Source organism: Artibeus jamaicensis, unplaced genomic scaffold (assembly GCF_021234435.1).
Source record: "Artibeus jamaicensis isolate MK-2021 breed Jamaican fruit bat unplaced genomic scaffold, CSHL_Jam_final contig_388, whole genome shotgun sequence".
In the NCBI taxonomy this organism is placed as follows: domain Eukaryota; kingdom Metazoa; phylum Chordata; class Mammalia; order Chiroptera; family Phyllostomidae; genus Artibeus; species Artibeus jamaicensis.
This window is the reverse complement of record NW_026521813.1, coordinates 1,985,665-2,009,945: the sequence shown is the minus strand read 5'-3', so window position 1 is coordinate 2,009,945 and position 24,281 is coordinate 1,985,665. Positions and strand designations below refer to the sequence as shown.

The 24,281-nt window shown below is 35.4% G+C and overlaps 1 pseudogene; it reads left to right on the top strand.

Moving 5' to 3' along the window:
* Positions 1–18,655: 18,655 nt before the first annotated feature.
* LOC119045149 (uncharacterized) lies at positions 18,656–18,835 on the top strand (annotated as a pseudogene).
* The last annotated feature ends 5,446 nt before the right edge of the window (positions 18,836–24,281 follow it).

The window sequence follows — 24,281 nt, the reverse complement described above, 5'->3', positions numbered from 1 at the left end:
AGCTGTTATGCCTCCTCTTCTTTCTCTGATTTTATTTACTGGGGTCCTCTCTCTTTTTTCTTCTTGATGTGTCTGATTATAGGTTTGTCAATCTTGTTTATCTTTTCAAAAAACCATTTCTTTCATTCATTGATCTTTTGTCTATCTTTTTTTAGACTCTTTCATTTAGTTCTGCTCTGATCTTTATTACTTCCTTCCTTCTGTCCACTTTGGGCTTTGTTTGTTGTTTTTTTAAGTTACCTTAAGTGTAAAGTGAGATTGTTTATTTGAGCTTTTTCTTATTTTTTAAAGATAGGCCTGTAGTGGTATAAATTTCCCTCTTAAGCAGGATTGTGTAGTGTCCTGCAGATTTCAGACTGTTGTGTTCTCATTTTCCTTTGTTGCAAGGTATCTTTTGATTTCTTCCCTGATCTCATTGTTAACCTGCTCCTTGTTTTATTAACCTGCTCCATGTTATTTAGCTCCCATATCTTCGTATATTTTTCAGTGTTCTTCTTGTAATTGATTTCTAGTTTCATAGCATTTTGTCAATATCTGAAATAATAATTTACTAGAAAGAATAAACAGTAGGTTAGATGAAGCAGAGGATTGAATCAGTGTCTTGGAAGACAACATAGAAGGAAAAAATACTCAGGCAGAGCAGCATAAAGAAGAAAAATTTAAATGAGGAGGACTTAAGAAACGTTTTGGACAACATGAAGCCTAATAACATCCACATCATGGGACTACCAGAAGGAGAAGAGAGCAAGCAAGGGAGCAAAAAACCTATTTGAAGAAATAATGACAGAAAATTTTCCTAATCTGGTAAAGGAAAAGGTCCTAGAAGTCCCGGAAGCTCAGAGTCCCAAACTAGTTGGACCCAGAGAGGCCTATACTGAGGCACATTGTAATTAAAATGACAAGTCTTAAAGATAAGAAGAGAATTATAAAAATCAGAAGAGGAAGGCAGGTAGTAACCTACAAGTGGGCACCAGTTTAACTGGCATCTGATTACCTAACAGAAACATTTCAGGCCAGAAATCAGTCATGTGAAATATTCAAGGTGATGAAAAGCAAGGACCTAGAACTAATGCTCATTTAACCAGCAAGGCTATCTATCATTTAAAATTGAAGGAGAAATAAGGAGCTTCCCAGACAAGAAAAAAGCTAAAGGAGTTTGTTAATACCAAACCAGTAATGCAACAATTGTTAAAGGACTTGCTTTAAGGAAAAGAAGAAAAAGAGAAAGAAAATAAAAACAGAGGAACACAGTCTAACAATAAAATGGCACCGCATATGCATCTATCAATGATCACCTTAAATGTAAGTGAATTAGATGCTCCTACCAAAATACATAAAGTAGCTAAATGGATAAGAAAACAAGACTCATATATATGCTGCCTCCAAGAGACTCATCTCAGATCAAAAGATACAAACTAAAAATAAAGGGTTAGAGGCAGTAAAAAAGGTGGGGGAGAAGTACTTATATCCAACAAAATAGACTTTAAAACCAAGGCTATAGGAAGAGACAAAGAAGGATATTACATAATGATAAAGGGAATAATCCAACTAGAGAATACAAACCTAGTAAACACTTAGGCACCCAACATAGAAGCACCTAAATAGGTAAGCACATCTTGATGGACATAAAGAGAGAGACTGAGAGAAATAGTCATAGTTGGGGATTTTAGCACCCCTTGACTTCAATAGATAGATCTTCCAGAGAGAAAATCAGTAAGGAGACAGCGGCCTTAAAGGACACACTGGATCATACAGTGGGTTCCCTTTTCATGTTGCTAATGTTTTCTTTAGCCATGCAGAAGCTTTTTATTTTGATGAAGTCCCATTTGTTTATTCTTTCCTTTATGTCCTCTAGAAGACATATTAGTGAAAATATCACTGCATGAGCTACCCTTCATGACAGCATGGATGGATCTAAAGAGCATTATGCTAAGTGAAATAAGCCAGGTGGTGAAAGACAAATGCCATACGATCTCACCTATAATTGGAACCTAATCAACAAAACAAACAAGCAAGCAAAATATAACCAGAGACTTTGAAATTAAGCACAAACTGAAAGTAACCAGAGGGAAGGTGGGAGGGGATAATGGGTGAAAATCAGGGCCATTCATCAAGGAACATGTATAAAGGACCAGTAGACAAAGCCAAAGGGGAGTAGGATTGATGGTAGGGGATGGAGATGGGTGAGGCAGGGAAAGTAGATGGGGAAAAATGGAGACAACTGTGCTTGAACAATTACAAAAAAGGACACACTGGGTCAAATGGATTTAATTGATATCTTCAGCGCAATCTCACCCGAAACAGCAGAATATACATATTTTACAAGTGTACATGGAACATTTTCTAGAAGAGACCGAATGTTAGGACAAAAAACAAGTCTCATTAAATTTAAGAAGATTGAAATCATGTCAAGCATCTCTTCTGACCACAATGCTATGAAACTAGAAATCACAAGAACATTGATTTCCATTTAACAAAACCTGCAGGGGTTTTTTTGTTTTAACATACTGATATATTCTTTTAGATTGAAACTGAATATTTACAGACTGAATTTTGTTATTGTACCTATAACTGTTTCTTTTTTAACTCTGTTTTTCTTTTTCAATTATAGTGAACATTAAATACTATTTCATATCAGTTTCAGGTGTACAGCATAGTGGTTAAACAAGTATATACATTATAATGTGTTCCCCCTAATGTTTCCAGTACACGTGGGACCATTCATAGTTTTACAATACTCTTGACTATATTTTCTACACTGTATTTTACATCGCCACAACTATTTTGTAACTACCAATTTGTACTTGTCATTTTTTTCACCTTTTTCACCCGTTCCCCTGACTTCCCACATGCACCACTTTTTATTTTCATCATAAATCTAGTGCCTTTCAAACAAATATATGAGGCTGCCTTGTCAGTTAACCAGACATCCTTTCAGACATGGAAGGTTACATGCACTGTTACAGCAGGTGACCCACATACACAGTTTGGTTTATATTTAGGACCTACCCCCCAAACAGCATTGGCAATCTTTGCTGTGCACTTAAATTAACAAAGGAGTGAATATTTAAAAGAATGTTACCTAATATATTGAATGACTAAGCAAAAAAATTTTTTTTCTTCCAAAAAATTTCAAAATAATTATGTCTTTGAGCAATAATAAAATAAACACATAAATATCAAGGAAAAATGGCATTACTCAAATTCTTATAATACTTGAAAGATTTTTTCAAATGAGCCCACCTACAATTACCACTTTTAATTGTTGTAATAGGAGGTATGCACACTACCTTCAGCGTGTATATATCAAAATGTGATAAAAAATTATATTTATTCCTATTTTGTGATTTAATCTCCTTTTTCTACCTCCCAACTTTACTTTCTGGAAAGACACCTCAGGTTGGTCACTTACTTATTTATATTTAATGAAAGTAGTGAAGATTTATAAATTAAATCATGCACCTGCCCTCATGATTATAACAAAGGTGGTTATAGAGCAGAGTTAAAAGAAAGAAGCAAACATATATGTTATATTGAAAACAAATACCAAGTCTTTTCCATTATAAAGAGCAATCTATTTACTGATATATTAAGGATCTATATCTTAGATTGTATTTTAGCATATGATATAGGAAAATTAGACAGCCTTGTCACTGTAATGAAGTTAGAAAAAAATCACTAAGTTTTTGTGGATTCCTAATAAAATTTGGAATGACAATTTTTTCAGTGTTAATTTCGCTGCTTTATTATATGATGTAAAAAGCTAAGTATAATACATACTTCATAATTTAAATCTAATAATATAAATAGCAATAGACCAAAGATTAATAAGCTTGTAGAAATATAGTTGACACATAAAATAAATACCTTAGGTTAAATCCTTCTCATCATCTTATGATGCTGTGGGAATGACTGGTACAAAGTTTATTTGTGTGTTCATTGCAAATTAAATGTTGTTTATACATGTATATGGTTGAAAGTATACTTCGTAATTCCAGTAAATTCAGAGAATTATATGTTATTTGATGCTAATCTATTCCCTCCTATATTTTTTACAAGACTTCCTTCACATATGGCTCTTCCTAAGATGAGAAATAAACTTGGGTGACCTTGACTTTGAAGTGTCTTCTATAACAAGCCAAATGGAGGAGTCATAATTGCTTTGTGCTAATGGTTCTCTATAACACATTTTTCAAATTTCATTTCAGGAATATTATTCACTCCTTGAAATCCAACATTAATTAGTTAGTATTTACTATTGTACAAATTTGTGATTTACATCCTTTGCATTTTTTAAAAGGGCTTTATTTATTTAAGAGAGAGAGGAAGGGAGAGATGAAGAAAGGGAGAGAAATATCAATGTGCAAGAGAAACATCATTTGCCTCTCCACACCCCCATCTCAGACCTGGCCTGCAACCCAGTTATGTACTCTGACCAGGAATCATATTGGTGAGCTTTTGGTTTGCAGAATGCCCAATGCACTGAGCTACACCGGGCTGCCTTGCATTTTTAATATTGGTATGTTTGATTTAGATGTTCAGTCTTGGTGGCCCTTGTAGGGTTTTTAGTCTTGTATCTTCTATTTTATTTAATTTTTATTCTACCTTAAAATATTCTACGAAAAATATTCTTATTGGGTTTGTTTTTTTTTTGCTTGATTTACTTTATTTTTAACTACTCTTAGGCAGGAATATATGCAAAGCAGAATGTAATCATACTCTAATTGTACATGCTGGGCAATTTTTCTTCCTTGTTAGAACCTCATAAGCTTTCCAAACAAGCCTGAAAGCCCCACACTTGAACAAAAAGTGCTTGGTTTTCTGCCTAATTTTAAGTTAAAATTATTTAATTACAATACCCCCATCTCTAAAGATAACTCAGGAGTGCTGAAGAAAAATAACTATTTTTGTATGTTTATAACTGTCATTTTAATATTTAAAAACAAGGAATGACAATAGCAATTTACACAATCATTTTGTGCCACTAAATCTATCTAACTGGTCACTTAAAGCCCCCAGGACTTACATGAATAATGATACCTGAAAAAACCTATGTATATGCCTATATTCCCTGTAATATAGCATTCTTAAACTTGTTTTTCAATCTGTAGGGAGCCTACTGGATGTGTTTCAGGATGCAAAAGCAAATCTAAAGCTATAAAACTTTTAATTATGGTCTTTATATGGAATATTTATTACATAAAAAGGACCTGAGTTTTATAAGTATTTTGATACTTATAAAACTATAGGTTTCAAGACTTTTAGGGGAAAAATCCTAAAAGATAGAATTTTCTCTTATTTATTGACAATTTGAATGTGTGGCAAGTTTTCATACAAATAAAAGGTGGAGAATGATGTAATTTTCTACATAATTAATGTGGGCAAAATATTTTATTTTTAGGAGAGGTATTAGATATATTTCATCATTTGCTTTGTTTTGTTAGTGGAGGGTTTGACTTAAAGTCATCATTACCTACAACACAGTTTTTCTTTTTAATTTCCACATGAGAATTTTCTACTGTGTCTTTTAAGAAATTCAACTTTTTTAGCATCATATTTTTCCAAAAATTGCTATTTACATACCTCAAATTTTAAAAAAAACTGTTTTAATTTAGGTGTTCTGCTTTTCTTGGCCCACATTAAACTTTTTTATGTTGATATCTACCTACCATGTTAATTTCATCTGATTTTTCTTAATTAAAAAATGTTTATTTTTTTAATACTTTTGAATTGCTTGATAAGATTCAAAAACTCTTATATAATCAGGATTATTAGCTCCGCTAAAAGGTGTTTTTACTGAAGTGGATTGGATTTCTTTCTGTGTAAGGAGTAAGTCAGGCTTCTAAAAATTTAAAACAATTTCTTGATCCTTCATGCCTAATAGTCTAAACATATGACTTTTTCTTACAGGAATACAATCTGCAGAACAGGGTGGTGGTAAAGAGCATGGATTCAGAAGCCAAGCTCCATGGGCTTGAACTCCTTCTTAGTAGTCTGAGTTGGGGCAAATAAATTACCCTCTCTATACCTCAGTTTGCTATCTATAAAGTGATCAATACAACAGTACCTATATCATAATGTTGAAATGAAGATTAAATATTTAATAATTATAAAGCATTTAGAATGATCATAAGCACATAGAAAGTACTATTCAGCACAGTTTACCATTGAACAACAGAGCCATAAACTGCACGGGTCCACTTCCCCAGACAGTTCAAAGCCTTGTTGTTCAAGAGGCAACTGTATTTTCTTTTTTTAAATATTTTTTATTGATTATGCTATTGCAGTTTTCCCAATTTTTCTCCCTCTACCCCCCTCCAGCATTCCCCCTCTTAATTCATGTCCATGGGTTGTACATAGCAGTTCTTTGAATCCTCTGTTTCCCATACCATTTTTTCTCTCTCCCTCTCTACCTTATGCCTACTAATTACTCTTCTTCTTCCCTGTGCCTTTCCCCACCCTATTACTCCCTTCCCGCTCCCAACTGAAATCCCTCCATGTGATCTCCATTCCTCTGATTCTGTTCCTGTTGTAGTTGTTTGCTTAGCTTTTAAATTTTAATTATTGTTTAAGTACAGTTTTCTGTCTTTTACTCCCATACCAGCCCACCCCCCCAGTGTTCCCCACCTCCCTCCCATGCCCCCCACCCTGCCTTAGTTTTTGTCCATGTGTCCTTTATACTTGTTCCTGTAAATCCCTCCCCTTTTCCCTGAAATTCTCTCCCCTCTCCCCTCTGGTCCTGTCAGCCTGTTCTGTATTTCAGTGTCTTTGGTTATATTTTGCTTGCTTGTTTGTTTTGTTGTTTAGGTTCCTGTTAAAGATGAGATCATATGGTATTTGCTTTCACTCCCTGGCTTATTTCACTCAGCATAAATGCTTTCCAGTTCCATCCATGCTGTTGCAAAGGGTAGTAACTCCTTCTTTCTTTCTGTTGCATAGAATTCCATTGTGTAAATGTACCATAGTTTTACTACTGGTAAATTAGTAGTTTACTCTACTAATTAGTAGAGTACTAACTCGTACTCTACTAATTAGTAGAGTTTACTACTAATGTATCAGTTTTACTACTGATACATTCATTTACCGATGGGCACCTAGATTGCTTAGTTTTCGCTTTCAATTTTTTCTTCTTTTTTAGGTTCATTTGTTGATAGTTGTGAGTTTGTTGTCATTTTACTGTTCATATTTTTTACCTTTTTATTAGATAAGTCCCTTTAATATTTCATATAATAATGGCTTGATGATGATGAACTCTTTAACTTCACCTTATTTGGGAAGTTCTTTATCTGCTCTCCCATTCTAAATGATAGCTTTGAAGGATAAAGTAATCTTGGATGTAGGTCCTTGCCTTTCATGACTTCAAATACTTCTTTCTAGCCCTTTCTTGTCTGCAAGGTTTCTTTTGAGAAATCAGCAGATAATCTAATGGGAACTCCTTCGTAGGTAATTCTCTCCTTTCCTCTTGCTTCTTTTAGGATTCTCTCTTTATATTTAATCTTCGGTAACTCAGCGATGATGTGTCTTGGTGTGTTCTTCTTTGGGTCCAACTTCCTTGGGACTGTAGACTTCCTGGACTTCCTGGAAGTCTATTTCCTTTGCCAGATTGGGGAAGTTTTCTTTTATTATTTGTTCAAATAAGTTTTCAATTTCTTGGTCTTCTTCTCCTTCTGGCACCCCTATAATTCAGGTATTGGAATGTTTCAGCTTGTCCCAGGGGTTTGTAAGAGTCTCTTCACTTTTTTGAATTCTTGTTTCTTCAATTTGTTCCGGATGGATGTTTATTTTTTTCTTTTGTTCCAAATCATTGCTTTAAATCCTGGTTTCCTTCCTGTCGCTGTTGGTTTTCTGAACTTTCTGCTTTATTTCACTTTGGGTACCCATTTGTTTTTTGTGTTTTTTTTTTATTTCTTTTACCAAGCTCAATCAGATCTGTGAGCATTTTGATTACCAGGGCTTTAAATTCTCTATCATATAGGTTGGCGATCTCCTTGCTTAGCTCTCTGTCTGAGGCTTTGCTCCGTTCTTTCATTTGGGCCATATATCTTTGTCTTGGTGAAGCTGGTAGGGTGTAATGGGGCAGGGCCTTAGGTACTCAGCTGGGCAGAGCAACCCTCTTTGCTGTGCTATAGTGCTGCCTATGGGGGAGGGGCCAGAGAGGGAACAGTGCAGCTTGCCTGCTCCTCTCTAGCACACTTTCAACAGACTCTTGTGAGAGAATGGGAGCTTCTCCTACTGTTGCAACCTCTGTAGCCCACAGCCACCTCTGAGTCCCGTTAAGTCAGCCCCTCCTGAACAGCCCACCAAGCTCAGCAGCCAGCTCCACGCCCAAGGTCCACTGAATCCCCGAAGTTTTTCTGTGTCACCCTGAGTGGTCCACCACTTTACCAGTCTGGTTGTTCTGGTTGATTTTTCTTTAATTCCTTGATTGTCGAAGTTCCATGCAGTTTGATTTTCTGCTGCTTTTGGTTGTTTATTGATTTCAGATTGGTTGTTATCCTCCTTTTGGTTGTGGGAGGAAGCAAAGGGACTCTGCCTACACCACCATCTTGGCCTGAACTCTCAACTGTATTTTCAATACACTGAAATTTGCAGATAAGGAGTGCCAACTGTAATTATATGTAGATTTTTTAATGTGTGGGGTGTTGGCACCCCTGTCCCATGCTGTTCAAGGGTAAACTGTGTTACAGCTATTATAATTTAGTGCAATATTTCCAATAGTAACTGATTTTGCTTTATCATCTTCTAAGGATTTAGAAAGTCATGAGACAACTGAAAGTGTAATGTCACTTTAAGTACCCATCTATCTAGAATCTTTAAGTTCTATTTAATAGTTAATTAATAGTAAATATGTTCATGGTTTCTCAAAAAAGTTGTCTTTGCTGAGGATAAAGAGTTCATACATTTACTTTTTCAGCCAATATTTGTTGATTGCCTATGCTTAGGCAGTGAAGAAATGGGCTCAAAAAGTTTACATCCTAACAGGCATCCAGAAAAGTAAATTATACAGCAATATGTGCTAAGAAATGTGAAAGAGAGATAGGATATAGAAAGTATTAGGACAGAGAGTGATTGTAATTTTAAATAGGTTAATAAAGAAATGTCCATTTTACTAGTGATTTTATGTCATTTGTCACCCATTCTGCTTTGTCATGTATGGATTCACAAAGTTAGTTATTTTGTGGCTAAAAGCACAATCCTTAAATTAAATCTGGTTGGTAATTAGTTGCCAGGTATGCAAATTAATAAGAGCAACAAATCTGCATCACATTTTGCTCTAAGTTGAACATTCTTCCATGAGAACTATTATATAATATGTGTAATTACTTAATTTTTCTAGATTTAGTTTCCGTACCCTCCAAGGCAGAACAAACCTACCATAAACAGTTGTGACAATAAAATCAAATAGAGATGGAAAAACATTTGTTAAATTCTAACTACACCTATAACACTCCCTCTTGCAGAGCCCTAATACTTTTCTTTTGAGAAGGGCTTAGTTATTTTATATTATTTAAAAAGCCCTTAAATGTCAATAACTCTTTGACAGGGACTATTCTAAGCACTTTAAAAGTAATTACTCATTCAGTCCTCATAACCACACAACTAAGTATTTCTTAGTCTCATTTTAGAGATGAGGAAATTGAGGCACAGAAAGGTTAACTATGTATTTCAAGATTACAAGACTAGTAAGTGATAAGGAAACTACTGTTAGTAAGTTTTCTTACTGCGTATGCTGTTCTGCACAGTTAGGTGTAAAAGACCAAGCTCCCCACCTTGTTCTTGGCAGGCCAAGTAGGAAAAGGCCCCACATCCCTTCAGCTGATGTAGTCCTGTGCCAGAACACAGGATCAGATGAGGGGAGTGTGAGGTGGATTTCAGTACCCAGTCAGGTTCTTTTTGCTTTTTGTATTCCATTGATCTGTCTGCATAAGAAACATCCAAATCTGTAGAGAATTTTTATGAGGTCATTTAAGACAAACTGATGATATATGAAGTCTCTCTGGAAAAAGTCCAGCCATTGTTAAGATAATGAGAATGGTTTGTGCAACATCAATGTAACCTGGAACCCAAGGAGAGTGGACTGGAATGCACATGTGTGAGCAATCACAATTTCACCATACTAGTCAGTGGATGCCATAGACACTGTTGAGTGAGCATGTGTACTGTGTGACAGATTCAAAATGATTTAGTGAATAGAGCAACGAATCTGCATCAAATTTTGGGCTAAGTTGAACATTCACTTGGGAGAACTATTTGGATGATTCAGAAGGCTGCAGTATGGGCAACTGGTGATTGGCAGCTTCATCTCAACAATGTACCCACTCATACATCACATCTCGTAGAGTGTTTTGGTGAATCATCAAATCACCCGGGTGACTTAGCTGCCCTCTATCCCAGATTTGACATCCTATGACTTCTGGCTTTTCCCAAAACCAAAGTCACCTTTGTAAGGGAAGAGATTTCATACTGTTGATGAGATTAATGAAAACACCATGGGGTAACTGATGGTGATTGGGAGAACTATGTGAGGTCCCAAGGTGCCTACTTTGAAGGGGACTGAGGCATCACTTTCGTTTTTACAATGTTTCTTGTATCTTGTATCTTCTTCAATGTCTCTATTTTCATAGTGTATGTATGGGTACTTCCCAGACAGACCTCATATGCCATAGAACAAGATCTCAAATGCTCCAGAGAATGCCAGTTTTTGAAGCTTATTTTATACATTAGAATCAAAGAAGATGTAAAGAATTTATGTGCGATATATTGGTGGTATTCTAGATTAAGGAGGTGCAAGAAAGCACAGTGGGCAAATTTCTAGAACTGAATAAAAAGCAAAATGGAGAAACACACTTTTTTTATACTGGTAGATACAGAATAGTTAATAACTAACCTACCTAACTTTTACAGTATACAGTGATGGTATAGGAGAACGAGATCATATAATAAGGGATTCTGTGGTCTCTGGCTCTGGTGGGCTTATGCTCTGTGTGTGATCACATCATTGGGTAGTTTGAAAAAGAAAATTACTCTGATGCTTTAAAGGTGTGTTCTCCTAGATGCACAAATATAAGGAGAGAGCTCACTAAAGATATATTGATCTTTGCTAAGGAAGCTATGTGCCTGGAACATGGCTACCTGTCATGGTCCACCCAGTTAGGAATTTGTGATCAGACCATCCAGCATTGTTTTTTGTTCACTGAGCTTGTCTAGACTGCATGTGACCCACCTGAATTTGTCAGGTTTATTGCATAGCCCATTTTTATTCACAGATCCTTAGGAAAAATTTTACATGGTCCTAAGTGACCCTCCCCAATCACCTGCCACATAGCAATTTTTTTTCTTGTGAGAAACATAAACAGTAACACACTTGATCCTAAACAAAGTATGCCACATGTCAATTAATACCATGGTTTTTGTCATTCTTTATTTGGAACAAGAGCTATATTTGCACTTGAGGGAGAATGAATAACAAATGCAAATTCTGTACTTACAGTGCCTTGTGTTTAAGCATTTTGCTGGTTTACCTTTTTTAATGTATATCTCCCATTTAGGAATAGGCTTGTTCTTGCATTTAAGGTCAAATAATATAAACAGGATAAGAAATAATACAGCATGTCTTCCCTTAAACAATGTCTATTAAGGATATGCCCTGAGGAGTTGAAGGAAGAGTTGAACACCAACTATCATCTCTGCCTTTCCTGTCAAGGAGAATTTTTTTAAAGGCCTCACTGCCTCTCATAGTCCAGTAGCTCTGAACTCCACCTGCACACTACAATATTATGGGATACTTTTGTGTGTGCCACAGAAAACACAAAGTTTAAATAGACATTATGGGGATGAGCCTGAACATAAGTATCTTTAAAAAGTTGTTCAGGAGATCCTTAGGCACTCTTATGTTCATAGCAGCACTATTAACAACAGCCAAGTGCTGGAAACAGCCTAAGTGTCCATCAGTAAATAAGTAGATTAAAAACCTATTGTACATTTACACAATGGAATACTATGAAACAGAAAGAAAGAAGGAGCTCTTACCCTTTTGCAACGGCATGGATGGAACAAGAGAGCATTATGCTAAGTGAAATAAGCCAGGAGGTGAAAGACAAATACCATACAATCTCACTTATAAGAGGAATATAATGAACAGAATAAACTAATAAACAAACCAGGACCACAGACATGGAAACATGGAACAGACTGACAACTGCCAGAGAGGAGGGTCACTTAGGACCATGTAAAATTTTCATAAAAAGGAGAGGGGAGGCATCATGGAAAGAAGGGGAAGGGACTAGACAAAGAGTGCATATGAATGATCCATGGACATGGACAACAGTGTGGGAATTGACAGTGGGAGCAGGGGTTAGGCTGGGCACAGGAGGGCAAATGGGGGGAAATGGGACAAATATAATAGAATAAACAAAAATAAAATATAATAAAAATAAAAGCAATGAGAAAATGTTTTCAGGTGAGGATGAAAAAATTTAATTAAAAAAAAGTGTCCCAGGAGATTCTTGAGTTCTATCAGAGCTCAGAATCACTGATTGAGTATGAAAATGCTGTAAACCTTGTCAACAATCCTAGACTGGGGCCCTTGTTAAGTGAAGCCTCTCACCTTCAGCCACAGGACCAAAAGTCCAGGGAATATCAACCTATTAACTGGAGATTGCTTATTAGGGAATAGCATATGTGCTGAAACCCTTTGACCAGTCTCTCCCCGTGTTCTAACGTTCCAGTCTGTAGTCATTAAGGAGAACCAAAGAGTCAGCTGGTCCATTTGGAGGAGCTGCGTCTAATTTCCTGTAACGAAGTTCATAGTGTAGTGCTTGGCACATCATATGCCTGCAGTAAATGGCAGTAGTTATTAGCAGTTTCATGGAAAATTTCTCTCAAATTGGTATATTTTCTGTTATTAAATAATGATGACTGTGTGCAGCATTTATAACTCCTTTATGTTACATTTGCCAACTAAGAGGGAAATTTATGGGAGCAAGTTCCATCAGTACTCTGCTCATTGTAAGATGTTCTATTTTTATACATAATTTGTTTGCTTGTTTATATCATGATTGATTTGAAATAAGATTACATAGCCTCATGTATTAATATATCAGTAACACATTAAAGTCATGTCATTAAGTATTTATTAAAGTTAAAATCATGTGGAGCTAAAGGTTAGATAAGGACAAAATTTGTAAAGTTTTTCATATGAGTATATATGTTTTTGGAATAGGGAGTTCTTTGGTACAGGAAGAGTCTTTGCTGTCTTTGCTATATTTTTTAAAACTTGTGGAAACAAATACTTTATTATCTAACTCACAATAGTTAATGATCACATCTGGTAGTTTAGAAAATAGTGTTAATATAGGTCACAAAGGCCAAAATAAATCAAAGCATATCACATTTGACTTTCTACTTCATAATACAGCCAAACACAAAAAGTACATGTTTTATGTATTTTACCATTTTCATAGTACCTTACTGAAATCAATTTAAAATATAGATTATTCCCCCAAGTCAGAGTAATAATGAAAATAAAACTCTGCATACTAAAAACAGAAAAATACATTAAAAGTCACATGTGTATTAGTTAGGCTTCTTCAAAGAAACAGGGCCAAAAGAATATATATATACAGATATAGATATACATATGTGCACACTCATACACATACATAAATAAGTCCCAAAATCTCCAGGTTAAGGTGTCCGGCTGGAAACACAGAAGAGCTGATGGCTTAGTTCCAGTCTGAGTCTGAAGCTTATGATCCAGGAGAGCCAATGGTATAAATTCTAGTCCAAAGATGGGGGTGGGATGGGAGAAATAGATTAAAAAAAATGTACTTGAAAAGTAACTAAATAAAATTTAATATTAAAAAAACAAAGATGGGTAGACTGGAGAGCCAGGGAGACCAGTAAGAGCTGATGCTTAGGTTCAATGTAGGCAAAAGCCAATGTCTCAGACGGAAAACAGTCAGGTACAAGGAACATTCTCTTAAATGTGGGATGATCAGACTTTTTCTATTCAACTTTTTAACTGAGTGACGAAGGCACACAAATACAAGGAGAGCAATCTTCTTTATTCAGTCTACCAACATAAGGTCAATGTTATCCAGAAACACCCTCAACAGGGTTGCAAATCTCTTAGCTTCTGGAGAAAAGAGATATTAAATCTGTCACTAGTCTCAAAAATTATGTAGTCAGCCTCTGGCGCCATTCCAGCATATAATGGAACAAATTCCAAACCTCTCCCAGAGTGCTCCTTATTTGTAGTCCAGAGACATAAGGCTGCTATAGTTAGACGTCAACAAAAGATCTTCATGCAGAGTAGCAAAGGATGGGAGGAGCGAGTCCTGGTGTGTAAGCCAAATGAGCCAGTTCTCTGTTGTCTGGCAGCTGTCATGAAGAAACAGCTGAGAATAGGATCATAAAGCATGGTGACACTTGCAGACTAAAGTCATATTTTTCAGATGACTTCAGGAAAACCACAGAGTATAAGTAATGTAAAAATTTTTTAAAATGCAATTTAAGAATTTAGTGAAAACTCATCTCAATCCAATTAATTTAAAAATGGCCTGTAATAAAATTGTAACTTTCATCATTTATTATTCCCATCAAGAGAGGAGTCTGGTCTAATTATCTCAACACATAATTTAGAATTTAAGTCTCTAAATTGAACCCTTATGTTACATGGTTACTCAAGCCAAGTGTATGTTGAAGTAAGCGATAACATGTAGAAAATAATAAGTATTACTTGAACTAATTTCTCCAGTGTATTTTATTCATGACTACATGGCTGATGCAATGTTTATGACTGGTTGTGTTCAATTAAATTAACTAAATTCAATTTTTCTCTAATTTGAACAATTTTATTCTGAATTAAAATTTAAAAGCCATTTTACTATATTAATCTGTGTATCAGGATAATATGGATAAAATATAAACTTTCATTAACATAGAAAAGAAATGCTAGCCAGAAAACCCCAAATATATGTGTTTTACCTTAGGGGATGATCATTCTATTCCCATAATCAATTATGCATAAGAACATTGCCCAAACATATCATCCAGAGCAGACTTCTGTTAAAATTTTAAATGTAAGTGTTATAAGATAATTTTCTTGGAGTCACGTCAACGGTCACAAGATTGCATCAATGCCACTCTCCACACTGCTTGACTATTTGTAGGTGACCAAAATTGGTACTTACCCATTTCCAGCAGTATACATCATTGCGAAAGTCAATCACACCTAGGGAAACTAAATCAAAATATTAAACCTAAATAGTGATAAAAAATAAAACAAATAATAGATTATGAAAAGCACAAAATATATAAAAGAATTTGGTATCAAAAAGGCAAATGATATTCCATAAATGGAAAACATTTGTGCAAAAGAAACAGAATCAGAATTAAATTTCATTTAACATCTAGAGTGTAAAATATATTGATAAACATTAAACATAAATAATGATACAGATTAGAATATTTTCTACAGGAGTGACATTGCGAAAAATGGCAGAAAAAAGGCCACTCAAAAAACTAGTCCTTCTACCAAAACCATTAAAATCTGGCAAAGGTTTACAGAATCGATCCAGGTTTTAACACAACACTCTCATCAACCTGAAGACTGCTGAGGAAAAGGGCTGCTGGTTTTTAGTAAGAGATTGTTGTGGAAGTTTTACTTGCATGCTTACCATCTCCCATTCACAAACATCTGATGGCGAACATGGGATGGGAGTTGTGTTCTTCATGCAGATTGCTGGTTCCAGCGGGCTAATATGAACCTTGTTGTTAAAACACTATGGTTGTACATTTTGCTCCATTTACAGTTTTATGGTTTGTATTTGGTTTCCACAGTTTGTATTCCTTGGCATGTGTGGTCACTGAAGTTTCTTCATTATCTCAGAGGTCAGCCAGTAACTTGATAGGGACTTCCTTAAAAGTTTTGAGCCTAAAAAGTCAGCCAGGTCTTAGCTGGTCACTCTTTCAATGCTAGCTAAGTGAAGCCACCTACAGCTCTGTCTTTACCTCTTTTTAAGACTTTGCAGTTTTGTCTTTGCCTCTTCTTTGTACAAAGTGCACACATCTACCAAAGGTGACAGCTTAGGGTTTTCTCAGCTATTTTCTGAGTATTTTTCTGGACACAGGCATGAGAATTTCACTCCCTCTTGCCCCCAATATACACAAAGGTCTTTAAGCTCTTGTGGTTTTTTGTTGTTGTTTTTGTTTTTTTACCCCCTCAAGAGAGTTTCTCTTCTATTTCTCCTTATCAGGTTTTTGTGTCTTTCTGCTACTTTACTTGTTTGCTGTTCTTATTTCAGGTGGGCACAAACAATATTACCTCTAAATCTTTCACCATATGTGGCTACCTGGAAAATGGTAAGGAGGTTCCTTAAAAATATTAAAAATAGAATTACCATATTATCCAGCAATTTCACTTATACGCATTTCTCAAAAGAAAATCAGCCCTGGCTGGTGTGGCTCAGTGTTGCTCAATCAACTGAGCCACACCAGCCTGTAAACCAAATGGTTGCTGGTTCAATTCCAAGTCAGGGCACATGCCTGGGTTGTGAGCCAGGTCCCCAGTAGGGGGTGCATAAGAGGCAATCACACATCAATGTTTCTCTCCCTCTCTTTCTCCCTGCCTTCCACTCTGTCTAAAACAAATAAATAAACTCCACTGATGAATGTTAACTATATTTACTGTGGTAATAACTTTGCAACACATAAAAATATTGAATCATTATGTTGTACATAGGAAGCTATTATAAGGTTATATACCAATCTTACCTCAATAAAAGTTTTTTTTCTAACTCAAAGCCATTTGTTAAGACAGTGTAGATATTTGTTTCTTGGTGAATTATTAGAAAATCTTCATAATGCATTATCAAAAAAATTTAAAAATTTAAACAAAAGATCAACAGTTTTACTAGAAAAAGGTAAGAGAAATTTTTAGAAAGTCTATAGCAGACATATTTTTGATGGAGAAATAAAAATAGAATTTTAAGCAGAGAGACAATTCTATTGATGCCAACCCAATGAGACAACACATAATATATTCAAAGATGAAAGAAGCTTCATTATCAGTATTGCAGTATTTAATTCATTCATTCACCAAATATTTATAGAGCATCAAGTATATGTGACATAGCATATTTTAGTGACACAACAATTGAGGTAGATAGTTCTTTGGTCATACATACTGGTGAGAGCTGTATATAACTATGAGTGACAATAAATTAATTCATTTCCTTAGAATTGTTAATAATCTGATTCTAATATATAAAAATTAAAATAAATAGTTAAATATATTCCTATTTCTACTCAGAAGAACAATAGTCTGCATACATATTCATTCATTTATTCCATTATATTAAAAGCATTTATATTCACTGAATGTTCTAGATGAGATAGATCTAGTTAAAAGGCCCAGCTACAACATTCTACTAGGCTTGTACAAGTTATTAACTACTACTGATTGGTGAATGTATTAAGCTTTTTTAGAACCCCAAATTTTTGGTCACTATTAAGACTCTAAGGCATTTGTGCTGTGGAAAAATCACAGCCTAAGGTCTCCATGTAGGGGTCTTTGTAATTCATTCCTGTCCTCCCTCTGTCTCTCTGGAACTGCCGTGTTCCCATCGATGGCCTTTTTTCCTTGATTCAGATCTTTGATGTACAGTAGTTATTTTGTAGGGATTAGTCTTTGGTTCATGTTCTTATCATTCAACATTGCAATTTCTCTGAAAATTTTTAATTTTTGTTTTTATTGATTTTAGAGAGAGGAAGGGAGAGACAAAAACATCAGTTTGTTGTTCCACCCATTTGTGCATTCATTGGCTGACTTAAAATTTTTTATACTTATGTAGTTGAATGTTTTAACCTTTATAATTAAATCATATGTAGAATTTCTTGGCACATATTAAGCAATAAATATATATTAATTTAATGAACCAGTGAGCAAATGCATATTGGATATTTCTTCCTGCAGCCATGCCTACCCTCTTTCACTGAAAACAAACATTTCTCTCTTCTCATTTGGATTTTCAAAAAGACACTGCATGGAAATATCAAACTAATTAGATGATGCAACTCAATGTCATCATCCTTGACCTCCTCATTCTCGTATCTTAGCCATATAAACCACAATTATAGTTATTGTATGAGGTCAAATGAAAATCCAAACACAGAATTCTACAGACACACTGGTATTCAGAAGAGCTATCTAATGGACTACTTTAAGGTAAAACTAAAATCAATTTATTTAATTCCCTCCAAAGCCTCTCTTTTAATTTGCTAAACTAAAAGAAAGCAAACAAAGCAGCCAGCTTTAAAAGTCCTTAACGCTTTTTCCTCTCCTTTTTTATTGTTGTTCAAATACAATTATCTCCATTTTCCCACCACCACTTTCCCTTGCCCTGCCCCCACCCACCTCCCACCATTAATCCTGCCCCCTCTTGGCTTTGTCCATGTGTCCTTTATACATGTTACTTGACAACCTTTCCCTTTTTTACCGTGATATCCCCTTCCCCCTCCTCTCTGGTTACTGTCAGTTTGTTCTTTATTTCAATGTCTCTGGTTATATTTTGCTTGCTTATTTGTTTTGTTGATTATGCTCCACTTATAGATGAGATCATATGGTTTTTATCAAGGAATTAGCACAGGCTTTATACTTACGTAGCAGGGGAGATATCATAATCACAAAGGTGGATTTCCTAGGGTGAGGCTCATCCACTGCACTCCAGTGCAGTGGATATATCCCTGTGCTGACCCCAGCAATTTCCCCAAATGTGGGAAATTTGGCTGCACAATTTGCAGTAGTGGGGGGCTGTGTTCACACTCTCCCCTTAAAAAAAACACAGGCTTATACAACACTGTCTAATAAAAAAATGCAATTCCCACAAAAAATTGCATGAATTTTCATTTAACCACTACCTTAAATTAATGCAATATTATGTCTTGCACAATTTTTCTGCTAAAGTATATAAACAAAATACAATTTCTATCAACCTAGAGAGGCTGTAACACAATTTGCTATATATTTTAATTAAAAAGACAAATACAACATTTTAAAGTTAACCATTTTATAGATTTTGTTGTAATTTGATGTGTAAACATATCAATTATTGTAGACGTGATTTCTAGGAGTCCAGAAGTTAGAATAGAGTCTATGTCAAAATAAATACTCAAAAATAGGGAAAACTTATAAATATGAATGGTTGTTGAAGTAATTGTTTCTCAGAAGAAAGCATTGACAGTTCCCTTATTCTCAATTCCCAAATCTCCTATACGAGAGAGTATATATAAGCTATTTTCATACAAATATAAAATGATCCTACCAAAATCTGGTTCTTAATAAAGAGCAATAAAATTGATAAACTTCTGATCATATCAGAACAGAAAAGGAAAAATACAAATTATAATTCCAAGAATTGAAGAGGTACTCTTACTATAGAGTTTACAGACAATAAATAGATGATAAGTAAAACTATGCCTATAAATTAAATCACATTGGTTAAAATAACATATTTTTTACAAAACAAACAACAAAGCTTAGTCTGGGAAGCCTGTATGATGAAACTGTAAAATATTGTTGAAAAAATTAAAGATGACATGTAAATAAAGAGATATACTTTTGTTATGGATATGAAGACTCAGTACTGTTAACATCTCATTTCTCCCCAAACTGGTCTGTTGATTCAATATATTCCCAAACACAAACCAGTATACTTACTGATAGAATTTGACAAACTGATTCCAAAGTCTGTCTGTATTTACAAAGGACCTAGATTAGGCAAAACCAATTCTGATAAAGAACACCAAAATTAGAGGGATAACAGTTATCAATAAAGACAGTGCCGTATTGTCATAAGGACTGCCAATAAAGGAATGGAATATAAAAAGTAGTCTGGTAGCCCTGGCTGGTGTAGCTCAGTGGACTGAGTGCGGGCCTGTGAACCAGACAATCTCGGGTGGATTCCCAGTCAGGGCACATGCCTGGGTTGCAGGCCGGTTCCCTGCAGGCCAGTACCCAGCAGGGGATGCACGAAAGGCAACCATACATTGATGTTTCTCCTCCTCCTTCCCTTCCCCTCTAAAGATAAATAAATAAAAATATTTTTTAAAAAAGTAGTCTGGTAAAAGACTCATTTATACACAACTGGTTTTTGACAAAAATTCAAAGATAATTTGGTGGAAAATAATTGCATTTTCAAAAAAATTTGCTGAGACAATTGGATATCCATACCTTAAAATGAATAAATAAATCACTACATTCTTAACACAAATTGGATCATAAACCTACAATAAAACCTATAAAACTATCAGTCTTCTAAAAAAAATATGGGAGAAAAATCTGAAAGTTCAGTTAGGCAAAGATTCCCCATCTATTATACCAAAAACATAATCCACAAAGAACAAATGGATAAACTTATCAGAATTAAAAATTTCACATCATCGAAATGTACCTATAAGGGAAAAAAATGACAAACCACAGATTGGAAGAGAATGTCTTAAAATCACATATTTGATAAAGGAACTGTGTCTAGAATACAAAAGATTTCTTCAACTCAATTAAAAAATCATCACAGTTTTAAAAATGGCCAAAATATTTGAACAGACATTTACCCCAAGATATATAAACAGCAAGTAACCACACAAAAAGATGGATGCCCAACATCATTAGTCATTAGAAAACTAAAAATTAAAACGACTTGGAGAAACTGTGACAGACTTAACAGAGTGGCTGACATTCACATAGCAGACCACACCAGGCTTAAGGTCGAGGAATTACAACTCTTCATAGATTCTTGTTGGAATATAAAATATTATAACTGGTTTGGAATCCCATTTCTTAAAATGTTTGTTTTCAATTTTTTTATTGTTGTTCACTTGCATTTGTGCCCATTTCCCCCATTACTCTCTCCTGCCATACCCACCTCCACCTGCCAGATTCAGTCCTCCCCCCACTTGTTCCATAATCTGACCATCCTATACATAGGTACTTACCTGAGAAAAGTAAAAGTAAAAGTATATGTTTCCCTTACAAAGAGCCAAGCATGAGTGTTCATGTCAGCTTTACGTAACCAAAACACAAAACCTAACCACAATACAGGCAACTCTTTTGCTATTCTCTCATCTGTTTTCTATATACAATTCCCTTTTACTTTTTAAAGTAATTCTAGATGCCAGAGAATTTAGGATATGTCATTTTATCCTTTTACATCTATGCTTTTAAATGTTTACTACTCTACATTAACACAGCTTGAATTTTATGTTATTTTTAAATCATTTTATAGCTAGAAAAATACACCACTTTAGAAAGTTACCTGCAGTGTTTCGAACTATGGTACAAATATATTTACATGTGATGTGTTTTTACGTTTTGCCATTGTCCTTTGCGCCCCTTTACTTTCCTTCTCAGGTGTTTCCTAGTTCCCAGAAGATATTTATTTGTGGAAAGTGAGTGGAACAGTTGTTTAGTGCTTTTAGGTATTTTAATAACAATTAGCTTTTAAGCTTTTCTTCATGTTTCTTACCAGTTGCTGGGTTTTATCATCACTTGTCAGTATAGCATAATTGTGCATCATAATGGTAAGGGGCATTACTTATTTTAAGGATAAATGCTGAAATGGAATGTGTGACTGATAATATAACTTTGGAATAACAGCATGAATTTTACCATGCAAGCAATGTCTGCACTCAACTTTCAAATGAATCAAAAGAGAAGAGAAATGGTAAAGATCTATTTCTATGTCTGTGGCTTCTCCCAATAATTTTAGGGTTTCTTATACAAAATCACACCTTTAGCAAGTAAGGTGGACACATTTGTAGGTCCAAGGAGTAATTTTAAGATTCATGAACATGACTCGTTCTGATTTCTGCTGACTGTGAGCCTTAGGGATGTTGTTATAGAAAAGATAAAGGAAGCTGAGAAGTAGGGGTTGGGTAAGGACCAGAGGGGAGAGAGGAGGGAATTTAAGGGGAAAAAATCGGAGGGATTTAGAGGAACAAGCATAAAGGACACAGGGGCAATAACTAAGGGGGTAGAAATGGGAGGGAGGCGGGGTGCATGGGGAAGGGGTGGGCTGGGATGGGAGAAATACACAGAAAACTGTACTTGAAAAATAACTAAATAAAAATTAAAAAATAAAGTAGGTGTACTATTGCATACCTCTATACTGATTTTTAAAAATTATATGCATGTGTGGATTGAGTTTAAGCATAATTAAACACCTTAAAATTACAACTAATAAAAATTTATTAAAAATAAATTTACAAATGATGCCAGGCACTGATGATGAGTCTAGAAAGATAATTCTGCAGAGTATCCCTTTCTCTTTACTGTGTCACACACATGCAAACTAAAACTCCTGAGCATATTAAGTAAACATAACTTTGATTACAAACTCTGATCACAAACACTGAAAATCTATATCTGTTTTCTCTCTGAATTAAAATGAAATTTTGATTGATCCAAGTGAGCTGACTAGGTTAATTAGAGTTTTACATAAAGCAGTTTAAATGTTAACAAAGTAATCTCTGTTATTCTGAATACAGTCACTAAATGTTGCAAAATCACAACTGAGACATGATTCCAGAGTAATGGAACTGCTATAAGATTGCTGATTTAATGTGAATTTCAAAGCAGCCCATGAAAAGGTCTCCTCATTCCAGTGCTTAATATTATTAGGGAAGCTATCAAATAGAAAAGCAGGGTTATTAACCACCATGATTTCTATACTGTTTTATGTGTTCTAGGCATCATATGAAATGAGGTTCACTATCATAAAATGCACTGACTTAACTTACATGTAATTAATTCCAAAATTACTACAGCTGCATGCAGGATAAAATATTTTTCAGTTAAGATAAATGAAAATAAAAATCTAAAAATAAAGGAAAATTTTCACACATGTCATTTTAATTTTAGCTCTTAGTATTCACAAAATGCCGTACTACATATCTGGGAATACTTGAATATGTATTTCCAACATTTCATTTTTCAGCTGTGTTTTTACTTCACCAAGCTTCACTTTACATACCAGTCAAAATTGTTTCGCATGCATTATCAATGATAGATTTCTTTTTTTTTTTTAATTCTTACCTGAGAATATGTTTACTGATTTTTAGAGAGAGGGGGAAGGAGAGAGAGAATGAGGGAGAGAAAAACATAAATGTGGGAGAGAAACATCTATTGGTTCCCCTCTGGATGCTCCCCAACCAAAATCCAACCTGCAGATGTTCAGTGTATGGGATGACAGCTCCAACCAGCTGAGCCACTCAGCCAGGGCTCAATGACACATTTCTATACATGCTTATATTTCTTGGGTAGTATAATGATGATGTGCCTGGGTGTGTTCCTTCTTGAATCCAACTTCTTTGGGACTCTCTGAGCTTCCTGGACTTCCTAGAAGTCTATTGCCTTTGCCAGATTGGGAAAGTTCTCCTTAATTATTTGTTCAAATAAGTTTTCTACTCGTGGCTGTTCCTCTTGCCCTTCTGGTACCCCTATAATTCAGATGTTGGAGCATTTAAAGATGTCCTGGAGGTTCCTAAGCGTCTCCTCATTTTTTTGAATTCTTGTTTCTTCATTCTTTTCTGTTTGGTCATTTTTTTTCTTTCTTCTGATCCAATCCTTTGATTTGAGTCCCAGTTTCCTTTCCATCACTATTGGTTTCTTGTGCATTTCACTTCATTTCAATTAGTTTAGCCTTCATTTGTTCCTCTAATTTGTGACTAAAATCAATCAGTTCTGTGAGCATCCTGATTGCCAGTGTTTTGAACTGTGCATCTGATAGGTTGGCTATCTCTTGGTTGCTTAGAATTATTGGCTCAAATTATTATTTGAGCTATTCTTGAGCCATAATGATTTGGTCTGTTCACTCCTGTTATGTATGAGGGGCAGAGCCTTAGGTGTTCACCAGGGTGGGGCGACCCAGTTGCTGGGTTGTGATGCTGTATGTGGGGGGGGGGGGGGGGTCAGAGAGGGGCAATGGCATTTGTTCCACTCTCTCTCGGATTTCAGTCCCCTCTGCTGCTTCCTGCAAGCAAACAGAGCCCCCCTGGTACTGGCTCCCAGGTGTGTGGGCCTGTGCACCCTCCAGGACCCTGTGGATCTCTCCAACAAACTCTCTGTGAGCCTAGGAGCTTCTCCCAGCACCTCGACCCCGAAAGTTTTTCCAATTGGTGCTTTTCGGCTTTAATTCCCATTGCTGGTGCCCTAGCCTGCGCAGTCTGTCTCACTGCTGGCTCCTTTGCCTGGTTTATCTGCATGCAAATGTGTGACTGAGGTC